Raw genomic sequence first — 23,414 nt, forward strand, 5'->3', positions numbered from 1 at the left:
GTAAGACTGGCAAAAAGGCTGCAATCAAGGTGTCAAAAGCTCACAAGTTCCATGGCAAACGCAAGATGTTGAGAATTGGGCATTTGGGTCATGACATGACCTGAAAAACAAGGTCATATCTCCAAAACCGAAAATCACAGAAACTTGAAATTTTCAGTGGACATCAAAAACGGATAGGGGAGCAGCTATACGAAAACTCAGCCTTCTAGCTCTAAAAATGTTGAGTGCAGAGCAGAAAAACTACCTGGGGGGGGGGGGTGGCAACCCCCCCCCCCATGTGCGGGAGAGGGTTAATAAGGTTCGATCGAAACTACAGCGAAAGTGATACAAAAATCATTCAATAATCGCATGCCGGTTGTGTGAGTGTGAGTGCCAGGCTTTTATTTATAATTTTCATGAAACAGTTCGAGGGTATGTGCATTTTACATACGTGTAAAAAAAAAAACTTCAGAAAATGATCGACGTGAATAGGTACGGCCCTGTCTGCCCGCGTGTGTCGGCGCACTGTTTGGCCATCGTTTCTCTCCTTGTCAGCGCCGTGCACTGTTTGTGGGCCCCTTCTGCCCATGTGCCGACGCACTGTGCAGTGTTTGCTCGCAGAAGTGGCCATTATTTGCTTATCTCGGCGCCGTCGGGTCGGGAGTCGGGAACACGTTAGACAGGCTGCGGCGCGGCGGGACAGGTGGGACAGTTGGGGACAGTTGGGGACAGTTGGGGACAGTTGGGACAGTATTGGGACAGCTTGGGACAGGTGGGACAGTAGGGACAGGTGGGGACAGGCGGGGTTAGTAGGGAAAGCGGTGGTTGTAGTAGTGACAGCGGTGGTTGTAGTAGTGACAGCGGTGGGTGTAGTAGGGACAGCGGTGGGGGTAGTAGGGACAGCGGTGGGGGTAGTAGGGACAGCGGTGGGGGTAGTGGGGATAGGTGGGACAACATCGGCAGACCGCACACAGACCGATAGCTGGGGACGGCGGCGGTGGCCGGGAGACTGCCGTATATAGAGCCACCTGAGTACGGCGTGCGTGACACCGTGGTCGGTCAGCTGAACCAGCTGTAAGGAGCAGGACGGCTACCTGGCATCCACACAGAGGCGGGGCGTCGAAGGTTCAGCTACCGTGCAGCCATGCAGTACAACGCTCTGCCCAGTGATTTTCCAGACATGTCAACAAACAAGTTCAAATCATCGCTCAAACGTCGCTTTCAACACTGATTTAGGCTTATGCATATGGGTTGCATGTATGTCAGCTGAAATCTATTCATGCACAGCCATGCGTTTTGGTGAGTTTTGTGTGATATGTTGAGTGTGATGTCTTTTTGTTCCATTCTCATATGACGCGGGAGCGTAATAGCCACAACTACCTGTGGATGCCCCCCAGATGTTAAATACAAGTACAAATACAGACGGCCGAGTGAGAGTCGATATTCAGTGACACCAGTCAGTCTCAGACTGTAACGGACAGAGTTGTTTAACTCCGACCAACTCCGATCAACTCCGACGACTCCGACTCCACAGCTCTGAATTCATAGGAGTCCTCTGATTTGCCCTATACAGTATACAGGAGTAGGACATGCATAGGGACACTGTACTTCTGTACTTCTGAAGGGGTCGGACGCATTTGACAGTCTTCTAGTATTTTGGCTTTTTTACCTTGAGTATGCCTTTAAGCCTGACATGACTTACATGGAACTATTCGTAATTTAACCCTATTCCTGGCGGGGGGGGGGGCTCAGGAGCCCCCCCCCCTGAGGTTTTTTGGTTATTTCTCCCAAACGCGTTGAGCTAGGAAGCTCAAATTTTCTGACTTTTCCTAAAAGGCTTCTACGCAACATGTCTGAAAATTTTGAGTTGATCTGACCTCAGGTCAGGTCACCAGAGGCGGTTTGGTGACCCTACCTCAGAAAAGTTTGCAATCACGGCAGAGCTAGAGTTTTTGACCGATCAATTTCTTCTCTTCAGGGTTTAGTTAGGGTACCAGTATGTGCAATTTGTATATCTCGGAATATTGATATCGGTGACCTAAGGTCAGGTCAATTTCGCGACCTCCCCATTATAAGTCAATGGGGGGAAAATCAACTCCCTGTTTTTACCACTAAAACGGGTCGGAATGGCCCCATATACCATACATGACTTCATATACGATCAACCTTCACTACCTTGAGGTCTGTTTTGCTGTTGGGCAGCTGTGAGGTCATGTGACGTCATCAAAGGTCACCAAAGGTTTTTGGCCAATAACTCCGTACAGGAACAAGATACAGACGCGTGGATGGTCTCATTGTGTTCAGCTCGTCAAGACGCATCGAATGATATACATGATGACCTCGAGGTCACGTGACCTGAGGTCAACCTTTGACCTTGACCTTTCGAGGTCAACATATATATCATTCGATGCGGATTGACGAGAGGATCACGATGATGCCCTTAGTTTGTTCCTATCTTGACTAATTCGAAAGTTATTCGAGAAAAACTCTCTCCATATCTAGCGCCGCCATTTTGACTTTTTCGACCCCTGTGACGTCATCTTTGACCTGACCTGAAAATGACCTTTGTAAAAATTGTAGATCTTGGCCGTGCGTATCCGATGCCGTTTACCGCTTGTCGCTATCTTGCTTCGTTCTCGAGATCTCAGGGGGGGGGGCCGAATCGGCCCCCCCCGCCAGTTTCTTGTCCCGGCGGAGCCCGTTAGGAATAGGGTTAACCCTCGCCCATGTAGGGGGGGGTTGGTGCAACCCCCCCCCCCCTGAGGTTTTTCGGAAATAGTGCAAAAACGGCGGCGCGCAGCGCCGCCAAATTTTGGGTACCTTATGGGGCAAACCTTGCGCATCTTTTGATAAAAAAAAAATTTGACCGGGTCATGTCAGGTCACGGAGTTATGACGTCACAAAGGGAACAGCCTCCGGCCGGATTTTCACAAACTGAGTGCCAACGCCCGAGGTTTCCTGCCGGTGGTACGGACATCGGTTGATGGATCGTGATGAAACTTCCCATGCATGTTGGGGCAAGTATTGGCTATCATATGGTATAAGAAACTTGACCGGGTCAGGTCAGGTCACGGAGCTATGACGTCACAAGAGGAACAGCGTCCGGTACTATTTTTGAAAAGCGCCCGAACCACTATTTTGCTAATTCTTGTCACCTCAATGGGAATATGCAGCAATATTAGCTTCTATAGGGAGCAAATGGACCTTCCAAATCCAAAAATACAATCAGATTTCAAAAATTTAAATTTTGATTTTTCGAATTTCTGCCGCCGACTGTGACCTTGCCGACTTCCGGCGCTCCCAACGCGCCATTTTTAGAGCTAGGGAAACGAAATACATACCAAACGATAGAGAATTGATCAAGGAACACGATAGTGAAGGTTTCAAGTCGATATCTCCCACCGTTTTGCCGCAATCGCCGCGGAAAGTTGAAAAAAGTCTATTTTTCCGAAAATTTGACCTTTGACCGGTCAAAAGTAGGTCAAATGTTGACCTAGGACCAAAAAATATACCACCAATCGCGAGATCTCGGCGAGAGCAATCCGTTGGTCTTTTCCGCTAAGCTCTACGACGCTCCGTTTTCAAACGCCAAGGGGGGGGTCGCACCAACCCCCCCCCCCTGCATGGGCGAAGGTGGCAGATCGCCGTTTACGGGCGAGGGTTAACGGAGATCCTGAAGGAGGTCAATATTTAGCTGAGTATTACAAGGCTACTTTTTTATTAACTACCAAAGTTTCGGTTATTTTGGTCGTTTTTCGTAACTTTGTTTTCGACTTGATTGCCGAAAACCGTTGATTTTATTGTGCGTCACGCGCGATGAAGACAACTGCTTCCGGTGAATCCGTCAGCAAAAATGATTGACCCACAAACATACCGTGTTCGGATTGGAATGTTTTATGTCCGGTCAACCAAGAAATCGCGGCAGGTTAGGTCCTTTGGTCAAGACTCAGTGGCTCTTGGACTTGCCTTAATCCTCACTCTCCTAGTGATTGGAGGCGTGGAACGGAACCCCGGTCCTGACTTTGTGGATGAAGGTGTCCCAGGACCATCATTCTCGGGAGTGACACTGATGGACGTGATGGAGGCCATTCGCCTAACCCACCTTCAGCTAGACCATCTATCTAGCAAGGTGGACGATTTGACCAGAATGATGTCTGAAGGAAGTCATTACACTACGATTGCGCCAAGCCCAACGGTAAAACACACTACAGTGGATCGCATAGTGGGCTCTGCAGCTCGTACTTCACCTGATACGACGCTGAATGACCGAACGACTTCCGATCACATCAAGGCGCTTGAAGCTCACGATAAGCTTGACTCTAGCGGGATACCGGGGTCGCATATGACCCGCGGCTCCAGCTGGACGCCAGGTACTGTAGTGCCGCCCGCGGTCACGGCTCCAGTGACCTCTGCCTCTGTATCGTCCTGCTACACCAGCTCTGAAGCTAGGGGAGGCGTCACTTCCTCCAGAAGACGCAGCAGCCGTAGCAGCAGCCCGGTTCCGCACACCGAGGCAGTCTTGCTAGGCTGTCAAAACGTTCGTCGCATCGCCGCAGCAGCCAGGGACGAATTTCTTTTGGGCAGTGAAGCTGTGTTCGAGAGCATCCGTGGAGGAACTGTGCGCTGTGCCCTGGGAGCGCTGAGCAGCGCGGTGGCTAGCTGCAGGGCCGTCAGTGTCGACCTAGTCCTGCACATCGGACTTCGGAGGCAACGACTTGGCACGCCGGACACATTGCCCCAACAGACGGTAAATAACTTTTGAAAATACCAATTTCCAATTTTAGTGTTTTCTGGACCAAAATTTTGCGAGGAATCCGATGGTGTGGTCCCCGAAATCTGAAAAATTTCCATTTTGGAGATAGCACCTATTTTTTGAAAAATAAATATTCGTCAGGCTTAACCCGCGAGTTGCTGGGGGGGGGGCGTTAAACGCCCCCACTTTTTTCGCCGGGCCATAGCATAAAAACGGCGCGCCGCAGGCGCGCCAAATTTCGGGTACCTGTAGAGAATTCATTGAAGTTTATTGTGACAAAGTTTCAAAAAAATCGATCGGAAAATTTTTGAGATATCGAGGTTTTAGTGACGTCATGATTTCTGAGTTTCCGACCAAAAACGGCATATGTTCAAAAAATCATATAAAATCACAGAATAGACATACAGACACGCCGTAAACGCCATTAGACTGCCAATACCATGAACAATCAAATGGCTATCTTCGATTATTGATTATCGTTCCGCATTTTCCAAAATCTTGAACTGAATCTCGGCAATTTCTCGTGACTACTTCACCACCATGATACATGCATTTTTTAAATTTAACTTTTTGAGCCAAACACGTACACATATGATAAAATGAATGTCACCATCGTGTTCTACGCCCCAAATTACCCTTAAAACATGTGTCACAGGCTGCGAATATCAGTTTTGATTTTCGGGGATATTTGCCTACCCGGTTGACCTGACCTTGACCCTGACCTATCCTTGACTGACCTCTACATGGAGCTGACACTCTTGTAGGCCTTATATGATGGATTGTGCACCGTTTTGACAGAGTTTATGACGAGAGGCGCCAATTGCGAAGTCCTGAAGTCCATGCTACTGAAAGCCCTATTTCAGGTGTTTGACCTGACCTTAACCCTCGCCGGCCGAGGGGGGGGGGGCGGGTGCCGCCCCCCCCCCATAGGGTTTTTTCGCGATAGCTCCGAACACGCTGGCGATAGAGAGCTGAAACTTGGCATACCTGATCTTTGATCCAAGCCGGATCTTTTGACACCAACCGCATTTTTGGGTCAGGTCAGGTCACTGACCTATGACGTCATAAGTGAACCTCTGCACGGTCTTCAGATGTCTCAACTTCGCAACGCCCTCACTGCCAGAGGAGATGTCACAGGGAAATGAAACTTGCAGGATCTAGTATCCATTCCCAGCCAGCAATTCGGTTGGGGAAAGTGCGGGGACAGTGTTGGGGAAAGCTTGGGGAGAACGTACAATTCCCCTATCGGATCGGGGAACGGTCCGTGTTCCCCTTCCCTTCCCCGACTGTATCGGTAATATGTTCAAAAGACATGGGGAAATCACACCGATCCCCGTACGGGGAAAGAGCAGCATTCCCCAATCAAACCCCACTGTTGGGGTTCGGTCGGGTAAAAGATCAGATTCCCCGTACGGGGAAGGGTGCGTTATCCCCGACCCATTTTCAAGAACAGTTTGATTGGGGAAAAGTAGGGGAACTGTTGAAATTCCCCGCTCGGGATTATACACTTAATCCCCAGACGAATCCCAACCGCCAGTAGGACGTCTTGAGATCGACTTCCAGCATGTAATATTCAATAAAGAAAAATTGAATCTTGGGAATGTCAAAAGCAGTCTAAGGAGCAGTTCTAGAGCTATAGGCTCATGCATCGATTGAAGGGAGATATAATAAATAAAAAATATAACGATATAACGATTTTTTATAATTGTTTTCATGACAGGTGATCTGGCGAATGCAGCAAACAGTGACCAAATTTGCACCAAATCTCTTTTTCATATCTTCATATCATATAGGTACCTATTTATTTCAGTGTTTTAATCGAAAATAATGTCTGATAATTTTATCAAATCGGCACCGTATCTGGACCAAATGTCTACCAATTGTGTACCAGTTACCTATCATGAAAACGGTTATTCGCAGACATTTGATTGTAGACATTGGATCTATGTAATTTTCGACCTAAAAGAGAGGAAAAGCCGTCTTGGTTTACGGGGCCTGCTAAGCCGTGTGGATGAGGACACGCATACATACGCCATTACTTTGAACGAACGTTGGTGCCCTTATTTCATGAGGTAAAAACAACTTTGACAACTTTCAGGATCTATGTTTCTTCTCGCACTGCTGTGGCATAAACATTACGTTTTCTTTCTTCTGTCATCACTCATCGCATTGAAATTACAAAAGCATCAAAATTTCAACAACACACTGCTTACGACTTAGAAGTGTCGCCTCAACGCAGCGAGGGGAGGGGAGGGAGGGGTAGCAACGGCCGGCCGCCGTCGGTTCCGTCCGCACATCTGGTTGAGGGGCGTCTCCTGTCGCCATCTGTCATCGTGAATGGGGCCGTGCTGACGCGTCAGACGGGACGAACGGGGGAAGTCGGTCCAGAGTCACTGCGCCGCGCGGTTGTGTGAGCAAGCCGTGGGCTAGGTACCGCTCCAGGTCAGACAATGGTTGGCACTGAAGAGTGCGGTGACACTACAGAGCTGTGAACGAAGACGGTGAACGGCGAGATGTGGTGACCGCTTGACTGACCTGTGCCCAAAGTCGTGATCTACCGCTGGGGTCAGTGCGTGAGAAGCTGGACTCGGCAACGACGGAGGACGCAGATGGACGAGGAAGATATGCTGTGTTGGCACTTAATTGTAACGAATCATGATAGATATAAAATGACGATGATACTAACTCAAATTTATTGTAAAAGACAAAGCTTCCGATACACACAATATCTTGATCACTGTCTAGGGTATGCAGAATATGACGTAAAAATGACTGAGGTCATCAACCTCCGTCTGAGATTATCCTTAAAGGGACCCTCCCACCTTAACATTAGATTTGAGTTGAGATAGCCAAAATGGGGTCCCTGGCTCACAATTACCGGTTTCGGCACTCACAACATCGAGAAATGCCTTAAATCGGAAATATTGAATTTCAAAATTGCAGCATTTTGATTCAGAGGGGCTAATGCATAGGAATACCCCTCTGAATGTGTGACGTCAGCGCAGATATCTAACGATTTTTAAATGTTTGACTAAAACGTTTTGTAGCACGCGGTGGTATATGCTGCGTTGCGCGCAACAAATGCTGCACTTTTAAATAAAGTCGCTAGGAACAGCGGAGATCCCAAAAAGTAAACAAAAGTAAAAGTCTAATATCTTGAAAACCGGTGAATATTTTTCGGTGAAATTTGGTAGATATTCGTTTTCGCTCTTTCTGAACCGAGCGACATCACTTTCATGCCAATTCATAAACTTTTTTGAAGGTGGGAGGGTCCCTTTAAATTGCCCGGACAATATAATGTCATCAGCCTAAGGCTTTATCTGCTTCTGTTCTAGAGGGACGTCTGCCGGTTACGACCGGAAGGCTTCCGACGGACTTGGCAGAACCCACAACAGCAGTATGAACCCGGCGTGGAGTTAATGCGTAATTGCTCGCATGAGCAACCGAAGAGCGACTTCCAGGCGAAGCTGGTAAGCAGTTTATGGGGGTGGGGGTTAGCTTAGAGCTGTTGAACAACCTGTCCTTCACCCAAGTCTAAAGGCTGAGATACACTCTTTCTACAGCCAGAAAATCTCATGCGAGAGCCCATTAATTAAATACATGAAATCACGATCGCTTACAGGGATGTGCGAACGATTGACGCGATTGTAATAAATACATGTATTTGAATAGGCTTTCGCATTCCATTTTTTTTTTTTTTGTCTTCGGAAAGAGCCTGTTTCAGCAGCTCTACTAGACAGCTCTGTTTGTGAAAGGAACTTCATTGTTATCTTGATAAACTAGCAACCGATTTTAATTGTCAAACGGCGTTCATTTATCTGTCAAGTGCTTTCGCGAGGAACTTCGTAAGGCGTAATATAGACGTAAAACATTTATTACCTAATGACTTTCCTGGAATGAGAAATGTTTAGAAGTACAAATTTAATTATTGAATTTTTATTTCCTTTTTTAATTAACTATTCAAAGTATATCACATTCATTTTTAAGCACTTTTCGTGGGAAAAAGCTATAAATAAGTGTAATTTCATAAAATGGCATTCAACATGTTTTAGCGTAAGCTGAAGTTTCCATAAAAGGACATTTCATGTAGTAGCTAGCTGTAAAACCTGATTGATATACCTACAAGTGCACATTTTTTGTTTTTGTCCACAGCCGCAGAATTCCTGGAGATGCGCTGGGACATGGATCATAGCAAGGTGGCTCTCAGCGGCAGCTGACCGCTGAGATGTGTCTGAAACAGCCAGAAGGAAGACTCGAGTTGTGGATCCAGGGCACTACTGAACGGAAGGCCGGACCAGCTGTAGGGAGACTACAGAAAAGCCGTCGTTCTCAATCTGCTGAACAGACTCCTACTGCAGAGGATCAACTGGGGTTCGACGTGTTAGAACTGGGGTTAGACCGGTTACCAGTGCTCGTGTTCGTCACCTGTTGTTTGTCACTGCTGCGCTGCTGCTGTAATGTTTGCCACCTGCTAAGCGTTCACAATGTATTTTAAGTGAATAATAACTTTTTTAGTGTTTGTCTTGATTTGTAACGAGTATATCAATTATCAAGCATGTTAACCTTTCATCAAATGAAGGAATCCACATAAAAATAGTATAGGCTGTGGTGGTACAGACACATACCATGCTTGGCCGACTGTTGTGTATTGATCTAGTCGTTGAAGCGTCCTGAAAGTCTGGAAATAAACAGGCATGGCCAAATGGATTGGTTCTAATTATTTTCCTGTGTGGTTTTATCGTTTCTCTATTGCGGGGAAACAAGTGGACAATTTTGTTTGTATGTAAACAAGTATGTTTATACAAATATTTGTATGTTTACAGACAAAATAAATAGTCATTGTCAATTTTAATGGGACCCGATTTGTTTCCCAGTGCGGTTTATTACTGGCTTCTCCGTACGGGGAAAAAAGCAGACAAGGCATTAGGGCCATTGCCAAGTCGGGGAACGGCCGGGGCTCGCGCGGGGAAAAGGTCTGGGAACGTTAGGGGAAAATCACGGTTTCCCCGATCGGGGAAGGTCTCCAGCAAGTATAAACCCGTATAGCCGGGTGGGGGAATGTGCGGGGCTCGCACAGGATCTTCTTGGGGAAAATGTTCGATAACCCCGTACGGGGAACCGACCTTAACAACGGGTTTTAACCATAGTCGGCGCGGGGGTAGCCTGGGGGACGTTTGGGGAACGCTTGGACAGTTATACCGTTTCCCCGTACGAATCCCGCACAAAGTTCCCCGTACAAAGTGTCTCAAATCCCAAGCGAACGCTCCGTTTTCCCCAAGAGAACGGTTGGGGTTTCCCCGAGCCTGCCCCAAGCTCGCCATAGGCCTTCCCCGTACGGGGAAAGCTCCGATTTGCTGGCTGGGTTATGAGTCCCACAACTTGTATATCTCGGATTTTTCCTAAAGGTCATATGAGGTCAGGTCATTTTCGTGACCTCACCATTATAAGTCAATGGGGAAAAATTCAAACTGCTATTCTGGCGCCGGGAACGATCTCCAACTATCTCAAGCACACAGAATCGTGATTTGATGCACTCCTTGCAAGGTTAGATGCGTCACTTTTGCAATGTTGACCTTGCGTGACGTCATTTATGACGTCATCAAGGTCATATTAGTTTTTCGTCAATAACTCTTGATCAAATTGAGCTAGCGAGTCGGGAAAGCCACCAATTAACTCAGGAAGACCTGCCGAATCGAATGATATGCGACATGACCTCTTTCGACCAACTTCGTGACCTGGGGGTGCTGACCTGACCTTGACCTGAGGTCAACACCCCAAGTTGACCTGACCCGGACAAAAAGTATATCATTCGACGCGCCTGAGCGAGACGAACACGATGCTGCCAAAATCGGCGCTCTGCGGCCGTTTTTTGCGAAGTTATTCACCAAAAACTGAACCGTACCTTGGGGCACTTGACCTGACCTCAGAGGTCACCGGTTGACCTAGGACCTTAAAATCGGGTACCAATCTCTGCGTCTCGTAACGGCGCACACGCTCGTTTTTTCCGCGACGCGCTAGCTCCACCAGGGGCGAAACGGCGAGGGGGGGGTCGTACCCGCCCCCCCCCCCCTCGGCCGGCGCGTATGTAGAAAACCAATAGGTCCGGCGAGGGTTAACCCGACCTGTGACCTCAAAATTCACATTTAAAGTACTCATCTGAAGCGTCTCGTCGCGTTCTTTCGTTTGCCACCTCGTGCGTTTCGCTGCGCCTATTGGTTCTCGAGTTATCGGCTGGGGGCGTTTAACGCCCCCCCCCCCCCAGCAAACGGTGGGTGGCGAAATACCCCAGCAACTGCCGGGCTAATAGTCAAATAAATTGGAAATATAATGAGTTAATTTTTGTAACAACACTAGAAAGTGTCGAACATGAATTAGAGATATATTTTAGCTGAGATGATACTATATCTGCGCATACATGTACATGAACTAGTACATTAACCCTCGTCGGCCGAGAAGGGGTGGGGCGGGTGCCGCCTAATAGGGCTTTTCGCGATAGCTTAAAACTCGCTTAGGGTAGACAGCTGAAACTTGGCATACCTAATCTTTTATTCAAGCTGGATCTTTTGACCTCAACTGCGTTTTCAGGTCAGGACAGGTCACTGACCTATGACGTCATAAATGAGCCTCTGCGAGGTCCTCAGATGTTGCAACTTTGCAACGCCCTCAGTGCCAGAGGAACTTTCACAGGAAGATGAAACTTACAGGACGTAGTATCCTTCAGAGGTCTCACAACTTGTATATCTCGGATTTAACCTAAATGTCACATGAGGTCAGGTCGGTCACGTGACCTCACCATTATAAGTCAATGGGGGAAATATGAAAACTATTATTTTGGCGCCGTAAATGATCTAAAACTGTCCCAAGCACATGAAATCGTGGTTGCATGTACTCTTTGTAAGGTCCGATCAAGAAACCACGATTTCATGTGCTTGGGATAGTTTTAGATCATTATCGGCGCCAAAATAACAGTTTTCGTATTTCCCCCATTGACTTATAATGGTGAGGTCACGTGACCGACCTGACCTCATGTGACATTTAGGTTAAATCCGAGATATACAAGTTGTGAGACCTCTGAAGGATACTACGTCCTGTAAGTTTCATCTTCCTGTGAAAGTTCCTCTGGCACTGAGGGCGTTGCAAAGTTGCAACATCTGAGGACCTCGCAGAGGCTCATTTATGACGTCATAGGTCAGTGACCTGACCTGACCTGAAAACGCAGTTGAGGTCAAAAGATCCAGCTTGAATAAAAGATTAGGTATGCCAAGTTTCAGCTGTCTACCCTAAGCGAGTTTTAAGCTATCGCGAAAAGCCCTATTAGGCGGCACCCGCCCAACCCCTTCTCGGCCGACGAGGGTTAATGTACTAGTTCATGTACATGTATGCGCAGATAGAGTATCATCTCAGCTAAACTATATCTGTAATTCATGTTCGACACATTCTAGTGTTGTTACAAAAATTAACTCATTATATTTCCAATTTATTTGACTATTAAGCCCGACGAATATTTATTTTTCAAAAAATAGGTGCTATCTCCAAAATGGAAATTTTTCAGATTTCGGGGACCACACCATCGGATTCCTCGCAAAATTTTGGTCCAGAAAACACTACAATTGGAAATTGGTATTTTCAAAAGTTATTTACCGTCTGTTGGGGCAATGTGCGGAGTGTAGACTACACTGTTGACTGCATAGCAGAGGTAGTACGGGCTGCCAAACGTCTGGAGAAGGTAAGGGGCGTGGTGCTATGCTCAGTGCCACAGGATCTGACTTCACCGGATGACTTTATGTCCAAACGACGCAGCGATCTGAATGACGAGATCGAGAGACTTTGTGACTGTGAGGGAATTCGCTGTTTGGACTTACGGCCTCGGCTCAGTGAGTGTGTGTATGAAGGACTAGACAAATCAAGGCTCAATTTGAACAGTAGTGGTTGCAGAAATGTGTGGCAAATTCTAGCAGGGGAAGTGGCCGGTTTTTTAGGCTGAATCGCCAATTCCATGTTGTTTCTGGTTCCAGTGAAGCATCATGCTATCTTGAAAATGCTAGTGAAATATTCCGTAATCGTACTCGATTTTCAAAATATGGGTTGGTTATTGGGCATCTTAATGTCCGCTCTTTAGTACCTTCAGTTGACATCATATCTGATTATGTAACTAATCACAAGATCGACATTTTGTGTCTCTCTGAGACATGGCTTAGAAGGGGCGAGCCAGACGTTCCTCTAGCTGGCCTTACTCTGGCTTGTCGGCACGAGCGGAGGGGAAAGAGGGGTGGTGGCGTAGCCATTTATTGTCGTAGCGACTTAGAATTTAGCAAAGTTGCTGGCTGCTCCATTCCTACCTCTAGTCGCCTTGAATGTGTATGGGTAAATGTTAACCTTCGCCCTAGTGGGGGGGGGGGCATATGTTACCACCCTGTCGCGTTTTTCGCGTGTGAATAAAAAACCGCGGCGCGTAGCGCCGCGCCGCTTGGGGTAGCTTTTGGTACATCAATTTTGGACAATGTGTGAAATTTTTGACCCCAGGTCATGTCAGGTCAGGTCACCAGGTCAAGTTAACTGACCAAGCCTTAAAAAAAGTTTGCAATCATGTCCAGCCTGCAGTGTTTGTTAAAAAGGTTTTAAACTTGGTGGATTGCATGCTGTTATGGGAGCCTACAATTTGTATATCTCGGATTTTTTATATCCGTGACGTAAGGTCAGGTCAGTGGCATGACCTTTCCATTACAAGTCAATGGAGAAAAATGAAAATGCCTCTAGATCCGTGTGTACGCATAGGAACAGTCCAAATATTTCAGAATCACAATGATTTAGTCCACTCGTGATGACCAAGGTGTCATTTTTGCTGATAGCCTCTAGAAAGGTCATCCGAGGTCATTTGAGGCTACAAACAGTTTTTTTGCCAATTACTCGCGATTGGAAAGAGATAGAACGCTGGGGATGGTCTCATTGTGTTTGTCTTGTTGAGACGCATCGACTGATATGCAACATGACCTTTTCCGGTCAGGTCATGACCTTGACCTGAGGTCAAATTTTTAAGTTGACCTTTCAAGGTCAAATTATAGTTCATTCGACGCGTCTCGGTGAGGGGAACACGATTCTGGCAATAGAAATGTCGTGGCTTTTTGTAGTCGAAAGTTATTGTCGAAAAACACTTTTCGTAAGAACAGCTATTTTTGGAGTTTTTGCCCTCTGGAGGCTAAACCGTTGACCTGAGGACAATATTGATAATGACTTTTTCAAAAGAAGAGTTTAAAAGCTATCGATTGCTCTTCCATGCGTTTTTCTAGCTACCATAGTTCCTGAGATAGCGGCATGTTTTCTGAAAAATATAATGACAATTGGCAAATTTTGACCTTTGATGACCTCTGGTGACCCCAATATTGCTCTAAGGTGAAAAATGACCGAAATACTTTCAAACGTACGTATTGAGAGCTATCGACTGCTTTTACCGCGTCTTTCTAGCCCTCTTAGTTTTTGAGTTAGAGGTGGGTGGTAACATATGCCCCCCCCCCCCCCTCACTAGGGCGAAGTTGGCCGAGACCGCCACTGGGGCGCGGGTTAAGTGTGGTCATAATCGTGCTCTAGTGATTGGTTGTACGTACAGGCCTCCCACGCACGAAGGAATTAAAAATGACTTTGAGGCTCTTGAGGTAGCCGTAAAAAGATTGCTTTCTGAGGGAAGGCAGGTGCTTTTGTGCGGATATTTGAATTGTGACCTTTTGCGCCCAGATCTATATCACGTTCGCATTTTACAGGACTTAATCAATAATGTCGGCATGTGTCAATGTGTAAGCCACCCCACCCGCATTACAAACGTATCAGCAACTCTTATTGATATTGTCCTTGCTAGTGATCGTTCTCTAGTTACAAAGTGTACCTCGGAGAATTGCATTGTCTCTGATCATAATATAATTATTGCTGAAGTGAAAGTTATGCGGTCCAGGGCCCTGTTTGGGCATTTTTTTTTTTTTTGCTCCGCCAGCCTAAAGCCAGTCTGGAGCCGGGGGTCATTACATCTGGCAATTTTGGCCAGGAACAAAGTTTTACGTTAAGCCGGTTTATGTGAACCCGGAAGCAATAGCAACGTGGGAGCCTATCCTTAGCGTGTATGAGCAAATCTAATGGGGAACTTACTTTTGCCGAAGTGCCGAAAAAGCCGGAACAAAAAACACAGATGAAGAAACGGTAACATTTATTTACATCACATATTCATACACTTGTTTAAGGTGTCAGTGTACTGGTGTGGGGTGTATTGTCAGGGAAAAAGTCCTAAATAACAAAAAACCTGACGCCTATTGCAAAGGGGAAAACCCCGCACTGAAGCCAAAGAGCGCAGGGAAAAAACCCCTACAGTTGTTTAATCTAATGTGTAGGAGGTAGAAGGGAAGGGATAATGACGGCCCCGTGCTGGGGAGGGGCGCCCGGCGACCACAGGCGTAAACACCTTGGCCGCCAGTCGGCGTTGGCTCTCAACGACTCCGCCTTAGCGGGTCGGAGAGCGCAATAGGGGGCCGCCAGTTACACATAGTGCAATGCAAGAAACATCAATGGCTAGAGCGCGAGCAAACGATGCAATCAGAAGGAAAATGTAAATAAACGACCGGAATTTAGGTTGCACGTGTAAGGAACTGGGCGCCGCGTTACTATCGTCCCCACGGCACCCACTCACGCCCGTGCTCGGGGTTCCGTTTGTATCAGTGAGGTGGTTTTTATATGTTGTTAATAAGACGTGCCTCCTGAAGAAAGGTAAAAAGCAAATCATGTAGCTCTGGATGACCGTCGCCAAGGATAGTTGGCAAATCAAGACTGAGGCCATGTGTGGTAATGTGTCTTATAATGTGTCTCCTGTGGTGCTGTAAGCGTGGGCAGTGGAGTATGAAGTGCTGTATTGTGTATCTTGGATGTGTGGGGCAATAGTGACATATTGGAGGTGGTACATGGTCGTATATATGCGAGTGTGTAAGATACGTGTGTCCTAGCCTCAGTCTGGCCAGCACGGTTTCTTTTTGTCTTGTAGGTTGATTTGAAGAAGAGAAATGGGAAATTGATGGTTTAATCGGATAGAGATGTGGATGTTTGATTGTGTCCCAGTCTCTTTGTCGAAGTTGCATAAAAGAGACGAAAATGTGGTTGATAAAATCTATAACTGGAAGCGGAAGATGATTTCGAGACGAGAAGAGAAGTCCAGTTTTGGCAAGGTTATCTGCCCGTTCGTTACCTTGGATCCCCATATGTGCGGGGATCCAGAGGATTCTTACTTCTTTATGTTCTTTCTGTAGAGCAATCAGCTGCTTTTTTATTTTGTATACCAAAGGATGTGTTTCCGTTTTTCTTGTCATCAGAGTTCTAACAGAAGAAGCCGAGTCTGTACATACTACTGCTTTCTGAAAATGTTTACTTACAATATATTTAAGAGCCGAACTAATCGCTATCAATTCAGCGCTGAATATGCTGTGGCTGTCGTGAAGTCTGTTTGTTTTTTCATAATTTTGCGAAGTTATAGCTGCGGCAGAGTGTCCGTCTCTCCGCGAGCCATCGGTATAAATATATGCGTCTGCCTGATGCTCTGCTTTGTATTTAAAGAACAGCTGTTGTGCTTCCTCTTTTGTAATTTTTGTCTTTTTATCGGTGAATAGGAAATCGATATGCTTGATTTGTTGTAAGAAGAAAGAGGAAAGTGAAGGTGAGGGCATGATGTTCGGATGGGATATTCGAAAGACGTTGAGCACCATTTGAATTCGAAAGGCGATAACCGGGAAGCGCCTTTGAGGAGCAGTCGGCTGCAGAGCTTCAGTGTAACGGTTGTTTAGTATTTTAAATGTGTGGTGTGAAGGAAAGGAACACGACCGTGCGAAGAACCGAAGGAGCTGGTATTTCTGGCGCTGTGCAAGTAGAGGCAGATTGAGTTCGATATGGAGACATATTATGTTTGTGGTGGACATCGCGCCCGCAACTATGCGGAGTGCTTTGTTCTGGATTACTTGCAATGACTCAATTTTTTTAGAAGCTATATCATCAAATAGAAAAGCATTATAGTCCAAGATAGGGCGAATTAGGGAAATGTATAGTCTGAGAAGTGTGCTTCTATCTGCACCCCACTTCTTACCAGCTATACATTTAAGTATGTTTATACGCCTTTCGCAGCGTTGGGCTATATCTTCGAAGTGTTTATTGAATGTGAGTTTATTGTCAAGGGTGACTCCCAAATATTTAAATTGGTTTACATATTCAATAGGTATGTTGTTTATCTGTAGTCTAGGGGGGTTAGTAAAACGGCTTCTAGGGGGAGCGAATATCATTGCCACTGTTTTAATTGGGGACACGGTAAGTCCCCATTTGTCGCACCACTTTCTAATATCATCAAGTGCCATGTTCATGTAAGAATACGCCGTTTGTACAGACGAATCAGTAACCCAGACGGCTATGTCATCGGCATATATTGAAAATTTAAGTTTAGTAGTATTTGTTTCTATTATGTCATCAATCATTACTAGGAAAAGGGTCGGGGACAACACACTGCCTTGTGGTAGCCCGTGCTCCTGTCGGAAAGGAGGTGAATATGTGTTGCCGCATCTTACGTTAAAAGTTCGGTTGCTCAGAAAGTTTGTAATGTATGAGGCCATTCTGCCCCGCAATCCTTTTTTATGAAGTTTTATTTGGAGGGCAATTTTATTTACTTTATCAAATGCGTTTTGGAGATCAATAAAGACAGCAACGGTATATTTTCTTGTTTGAAAACCACGTTGGATATCATCTATAATGTATGTTATATTGTCTGCAGTTGATCGGCCGTGACGAAAACCATTTTGAAACGGGGAGAGAAGGGAGTTTGCTTCTAGGTAAGCCCTAATTCGCCCATTGACCATACGTTCCATTATTTTAGAGGCACAACTAATTAGAGAGATAGGACGATAGCTAGATGGGTTAGAAGGCGGTTTTCTGGGCTTTAGGATAGGTATAAGGGTGCTGGTGCGCCAGGGTTCTGGGTAGCTGTTGTTCTCCCATAGAGAGTTTAGACAAGTCAAAAAGGTATTGAGACCGGATTCAGTCAGATTTTTGAAAAAGGAGTAAGAAATCTGATCCGGTCCTACTGATGTGTTGCCACACCGCGAGATGGCATGTGTAAGTTCGTGGTTCGTAAAAAGTGTGTTGTACAGTTCGCGGTTGTTTGAGTGAAAGTTCAGTGTAGACAGTTCGTGTGCGAGTGTTTCGGTGAGCTGCGGTGTGTATTGTTGTGCTGAGGAGATGTCCGCGTAATGCTGTGCGAAGAGTGTTGCAACGTCTGAAGGGATAGTGTAGTGGGTGTTGTTGATGTGAAGGTGAGGGATTTTGTAAGGGTTGCTGCGTCTTGCCGAAAAACATTTTATTAGTGACCAAATTTTGGACAAAGGAGTAAAACGATTAAAGTTATTTGAAAAGTTTTGCCAGCCAGTGGTTTTAGCGTGGTTAATTATCAAAGAGGCTTCATACTTTGCTTTGCGATAGGCTTCCGCATTTGCCTCGCACACGCGGCGGTGGAACTGGCGGAGTGCGCGTTTCCGAAGGGCTACGGCGCGTTGGCAGTCTGCATTCCACCAGGGAGCTCTTCTATGTTCTTTTGGGGGGCCAGTATGGGGGATGTTTTGATGCGCAGCGGCAAGAATGACGTTAAGAAATGTGTTTATATCTGGTGGAGGTGTAGACAAGGATTCATCAATATAATTTTGGAAAGACGCCCAGTCGGCCTTCTTAAAGTTCCACCTTGGCAAAAAAAATTAAAGTTTGTCTGCCCTGAAGGGACGTTAATTAAATAATGTATGGGATAGTGGTCACTAAAAAGGGAGTCATCTTCAACGTGTTGTGTAAAAAGTGTCGCGGTGTTTGTGTCGGTAATGGCGAGGTCTAGGACGGAGTGTATGACCTCTCCATTGCGTGTGCGTGTGAATGTGGGTGTAAGATTGTTAATGAGCATTAAATCGAGTGAGTTAATTACGTTAAGGAGTTGTGTTCCGCGCGAGTTTGTTTCTGTGCACCCCCATGTGCGGTGGTGTGCATTAAAATCCCCCATGATTATAAAAGGCGGGGAAAGTTGGGAGAAAAGGTCTAGGAGTAGAGGACAAGAAAGTGGGAGGCTAGGTGAAAGGTAGATCGAAAGGACAGTGAGGTCTAGTTGTGCAATTTTGACTTTTACTCCGACTGCGTTAAGCGTAGTTCGGAGGAAAATTTCATGATGCAAAAGTTTATTTGAAACGTAAAGAGCCGAGCCGCCCCGGCGGTGGGTTTCATTTACGTTATTTGTGTATAAAGAGAAATCACGAATGTTGAAATTGTAATTATATGTATCTGAATCTTTAAAATGGGTCTCTTGGACGGCGGCTAGTAACGGTTTTTTATTTAACATATAGTTCTTGAATTCCCCCCAATGGGATACCAACGAGTTCGTATTCCATTGGAGAAAGAATTCAGAAAATTGAGTCATTTACCCTGTGTGTGTTTGTTTACTGGTGTTCTTGGGTATAAGCGTGCGAACGAGTAAGTCGTCTTCCCGTCGAAAGGGAGCGAGAGCTGGAGCGAGATGAAGACCTTTCTCGAATACGAGCGGGAGAGGATGCTCGAGAAGACATGGGCCTGGGTTTTAGGTGGTCGGCGGAGACGGGGCTTTCGAAAAGTTCCTGTGTGAACTGTGCCTCAACGACAGTATCGTTGGGCGAATCAAGAGAATCTAGAGATTCTGCGGAGTCAACAGACGTGCTGGCAACGTCTGGGGTCTCTGGGACCGCGGAGTCTGCGAGAAGCGGAGTCTGAGGGGTTTCAATGGGCATCTCCTTGACAGGGGTCACCGGCTCTGGGTCGTCGAGAGATGCTTTGGCTACAGCGACCGCGTCAGTTTGATTTGCTGCAGGGGTCTTGTGGACGTGGTCTGGCTGAGTCTCAGTTGGCACCTCGGCCAGAGGCTGAGCTGCTCCCGCCGAAGTATCTATGACCGTGTCCGTCTCGTCGGGGGTGGGGGCGGCCTGGAGGACTGGTGTCGTGACAGTTTCCGTCGACTCCGGGTGCGACGGACGAGGAGGCTCCACTTCTGTACGGGGCGGCGGGGTCAGGTTCGGGTCGGAGCGCTGCCTGGGTCCAGCCTGAGGTCCTGAGCAGCGGGGCTTACTCCCTCGGACGGCGTCGGCGTATCTGCGCTCGCTAGGGAAAGAGTGCCCGGCCGGGCTGGGTGGAGGGGCAGAGGGCGGCTTCCGGTTAAGTTTTTCCTTATGGAAGTGCCACGCCGGGCACTTCTTATCCCAGGCGGGATGAGGGCCGCCACAGTGGGCGCACTGGACCTCCTCCCTCTGGCACTCATCCGAACTGTGTCCCAATGTGGCACAGCGGAGACAATTTGCCTCTTTGGAACGGCAGGTCGATTGGAGGTGCCCGTAACGTCCGCAGCGCCGGCAGAGTCGCGGGTTCACCTCCCACGGGCTCACAGTCAGTACCTCGTATCCGGCGTATATGGCAGGTGGGCACTCGAGGCCAAGAAACCTCAGCTTTAGCAGCGGGTTTGGGTTAGGCCCTTTGGATCGGAGGCGCGTCACCTCTACCACTCCTTGTGAGCGGAGCTCCGCCTGAATCTCAGCCTCCTCGATGTACTGGAGTGCCGGGGAGTAGCACGTACCCGCCACGGTGTTAAGGCGGGTAGCCGGGGCGGCCGTAACGGCCGTGCCACAGAAGGTGGTGATGCTCAGGGCGAGTCGAGCCTGCTCTTTATTGAAGACCCGGATCAGAATGTTTCCTGACCGGATCACTTTGGCGTTCACGCACGGGCCGATTGCCATGTCCATCTCCCTCTGCAGTTTAAATGGGGAGAGGCGGCGGAACGAGTCTTCAGGAGTCAGGTGGACGAAGGACTGACCCTCTGGAACTTGGTCCATCATCGGGTCAGGGAGGGGTTCGGGGGCGGGGTCAGAAGGATAGGGGCCCATGAGAGGGAGGACGAGGGGTGGGCGGGGGCGAGACAGCGTGGGTGCCATCCTTGTTTTCTCAGAAGTAGAATGATCAAATTCAGTGGCAAAAATAGAGGGCTTGACAAATTATTACGGCCGGAACAGAACTGGAATTACCCGCGAAGATGTGCTCAGGCGCGCCCGCGGTTAGAAAAAAAGCGCGCCAATAAACCGCGCCAAGAAACCGCGCGAACGCCGCTAGCCGGCGGGCTGACGTCACGATCACGTGACCGGCGTCGGCCAATTACCGCTGCCGGCCGCAACCGACGAGGAATGGATTGGAGCCGGAAGCCGATGGAGGGAGAACGAGGATGTGAATATTAATATTATAATTTAGAAGACAAAGCGAAATAATGACTTGAATAAACGAGATGATGGAAAAGGGAGGGAAATGCACCGGTCTGTTGTTTGAAACAACCCAACCAGCGCGCAATTCGGATCGGAGCAACCTAACTAATGCGGACCGTGGCAGAACACGTCCGCACCCGTCGGAGCCTAGTCGCCGAATGCCTGTTCGGGCAGCGTATCATATTGCAAAATTTTGCACCACGCATGCGCAGTTGGGGTCTCTCGGGTGCCAAGCTCCGCCCTTCGGCGTATGACGTCACACGTGTGACGTAGGCTCGCGCAAAATCTTTCAGTTTTGCGCAAGAAGAAAATAGTAGCTGCAGGAGGCGAAAGTGGCGCGGATTAAAGTTTACCCTCATATATTTCTTATTGTAAGTGGTTAGTATGGTGTTATTTTGGTATCATTATCTTTCTTTTCAGTGGCACATTGCTATTAACCACATTTCAACGCATTTTACTCAGTAATTGAACGAAACACACCAGTCAATCCGCGCCACGGTTCGCCGCGTGTCGCGTGGCTCTCGGCTTTGCGGGCCGGCGGAGAGTGGGCGGAGCATGGGCGGAGCCAGGCGGCTGACATCATCGCATGTGTGACTTCACACTCAGCAAAATATTTTGCGCGGACCCGAACAGGGCTCAGGCTGCCGTCTAAGGTGATAAGGTACCGTAAATGGCAAAGCATTGACGTCAGTACGTTTTCGAGAGACCTAAGTGCAGCCTGCTGGTCGTCTGTATTTACTGCTAATGACCCAGAACAGGCTTGGCAAGGCTGGACCAACACCGTGGTCCCGATACTTGACCATCATGCTCCTTTTGTCACAGCGAAAATAAAACACAAATGTGGATTCGCCATATCGGCAACAGCCAAAAAGCTCATACGCGACACCAATCAACTCCGCATTGCTCGTCGCTCTGGTGCTGCGGTAGATGTTGCGCTCTATAAAAGCATGCGCCGTCAAGTGCGGAGCACCATTTCACTGGAGCGACGCCTGAAGTTTGAAGCAAACGTCATAACCCATCGTTCCAGCCAGTGGCGGTCGCAGGGGGGGGGGGGGCATGAGGGCCATGCCCCCCCCCAAAGCCAAATCAGGGGGGCCATCATATCATTTGGCCCCCCCCAAACAACCGATGGGCCCCCATGGCCGTATGGGGCCCTGGCCCGTATTCGATTGTCACGAGGCTCGAGAAACCCACGCCAGCTATTAACAGCTCCCATACCAGTCTTTGAGGGTCCTACACTGACCTCTAAGGGCCCTTCAGTGGCGGTCAAGCGTCCACATTGACCGCTGATGCCCCACATTGACCTCTGAGGGCCCTCCACTGGCCTTTGAGGGCCCCTACACCGGCCTTAAGGGCCCAACCGGCGTCTGAGAGCCTCACACCGGCCTCTGGTGGCCTCATTTCTGTCTCTCGAGTCCCCAAGACTAGACTTTAAGTGTCTCTGAGGGCCCCGCACTGGATTCTGAAGACCCGATGCCGGCCTCTAAGAGCCCGCATCGGCCTCTGGGGGCCCATCTTGGCCTTTGAGGGCCCTCCGCTGGTCTCTGGTGTACAACGCCGGCCCATACCGGCCTTTTAGGGCCCCACACTGACCTCTGAGGGCCCCATGCTGGCCTGCAAGGACCCACATTAGCCTCTGAGGGCCCCGCACTGGATTCTGAAGACCCAATGCCGGCCGCTCAGGGCCCGCATCAGCGTCTGAGGGCCCATCTTGGCCTTTGAGGGCCCTCCGCTGGCCTCTGGGGCTCAACGCCGGCCCATGCCGGTCTTTTAGGGCCCCACACTGACCTCTGAGGGCCCCATGCTGGTCTGTAAGGACAGACATTAGCCTTTGTGGGCCCCGCACTGTATTCTGAAGACCCGATGCCGGCATCTAAGGGCCCGCATCATCCTCTGAGGGCCCATCTTGGCTTTTGAGGGCCCTCTGCTGGCCTCTGGGGTCCAACACCGGCCAATGCCAGTCTTTTAGGGTCCCATTCTGACCTTTGAGGGCCCCATGCTGGCCTGTAAGGGCTCACATTAGCCTTTGAGGCCCCCTGGATTCATAAGACCCGATGCCGGCCTCTAAGGGTCAGCATCGGCTTATGAGGGCCCATCTTGGACTTTGAGGGCCTTCTGTTGGCCTCTGGGGTCCAACGCCGGCCCATGCCGGTCTTTAAGGGCCCCACACTGACCTCTGAGGGCCCGTGCTGGCCTGTAAGGACCCACCTTAGTCTCTGAGGGCCCGCACGGGCTTCTGAAGACCCGATGCCGGCCGCTCAGGGCCCGCATCGGCGTCTGAGGACCCATCTTGGCCTTTGAGGACCCTCCGCTGGCCTCTGGGGTCCAACACCGGCCCATGCCGGTCTTTTAGGGTCCTATTCTGACCT

General features: G+C 48.4%; 1 long non-coding RNA gene across 1 annotated transcript; it reads left to right on the forward strand.

Annotated features, from left to right (window-relative positions):
• The first annotated feature begins 8,064 nt into the window (after nucleotides 1-8,064).
• LOC122388690 lies at nucleotides 8,065-9,092 on the forward strand. Its single transcript, XR_006257852.1, has 2 exons — nucleotides 8,065-8,202; nucleotides 8,885-9,092. It is a non-coding gene; the product is annotated as an uncharacterized LOC122388690 (long non-coding RNA).
• The last annotated feature ends 14,322 nt before the right edge of the window (nucleotides 9,093-23,414 follow it).

Source organism: Amphibalanus amphitrite, unplaced genomic scaffold (assembly GCF_019059575.1).
Source record: "Amphibalanus amphitrite isolate SeventyFive unplaced genomic scaffold, NRLGWU_Aamphi_draft 000332F_arrow, whole genome shotgun sequence".
Taxonomy (NCBI): Eukaryota; Metazoa; Arthropoda; class Thecostraca; order Balanomorpha; family Balanidae; genus Amphibalanus; species Amphibalanus amphitrite.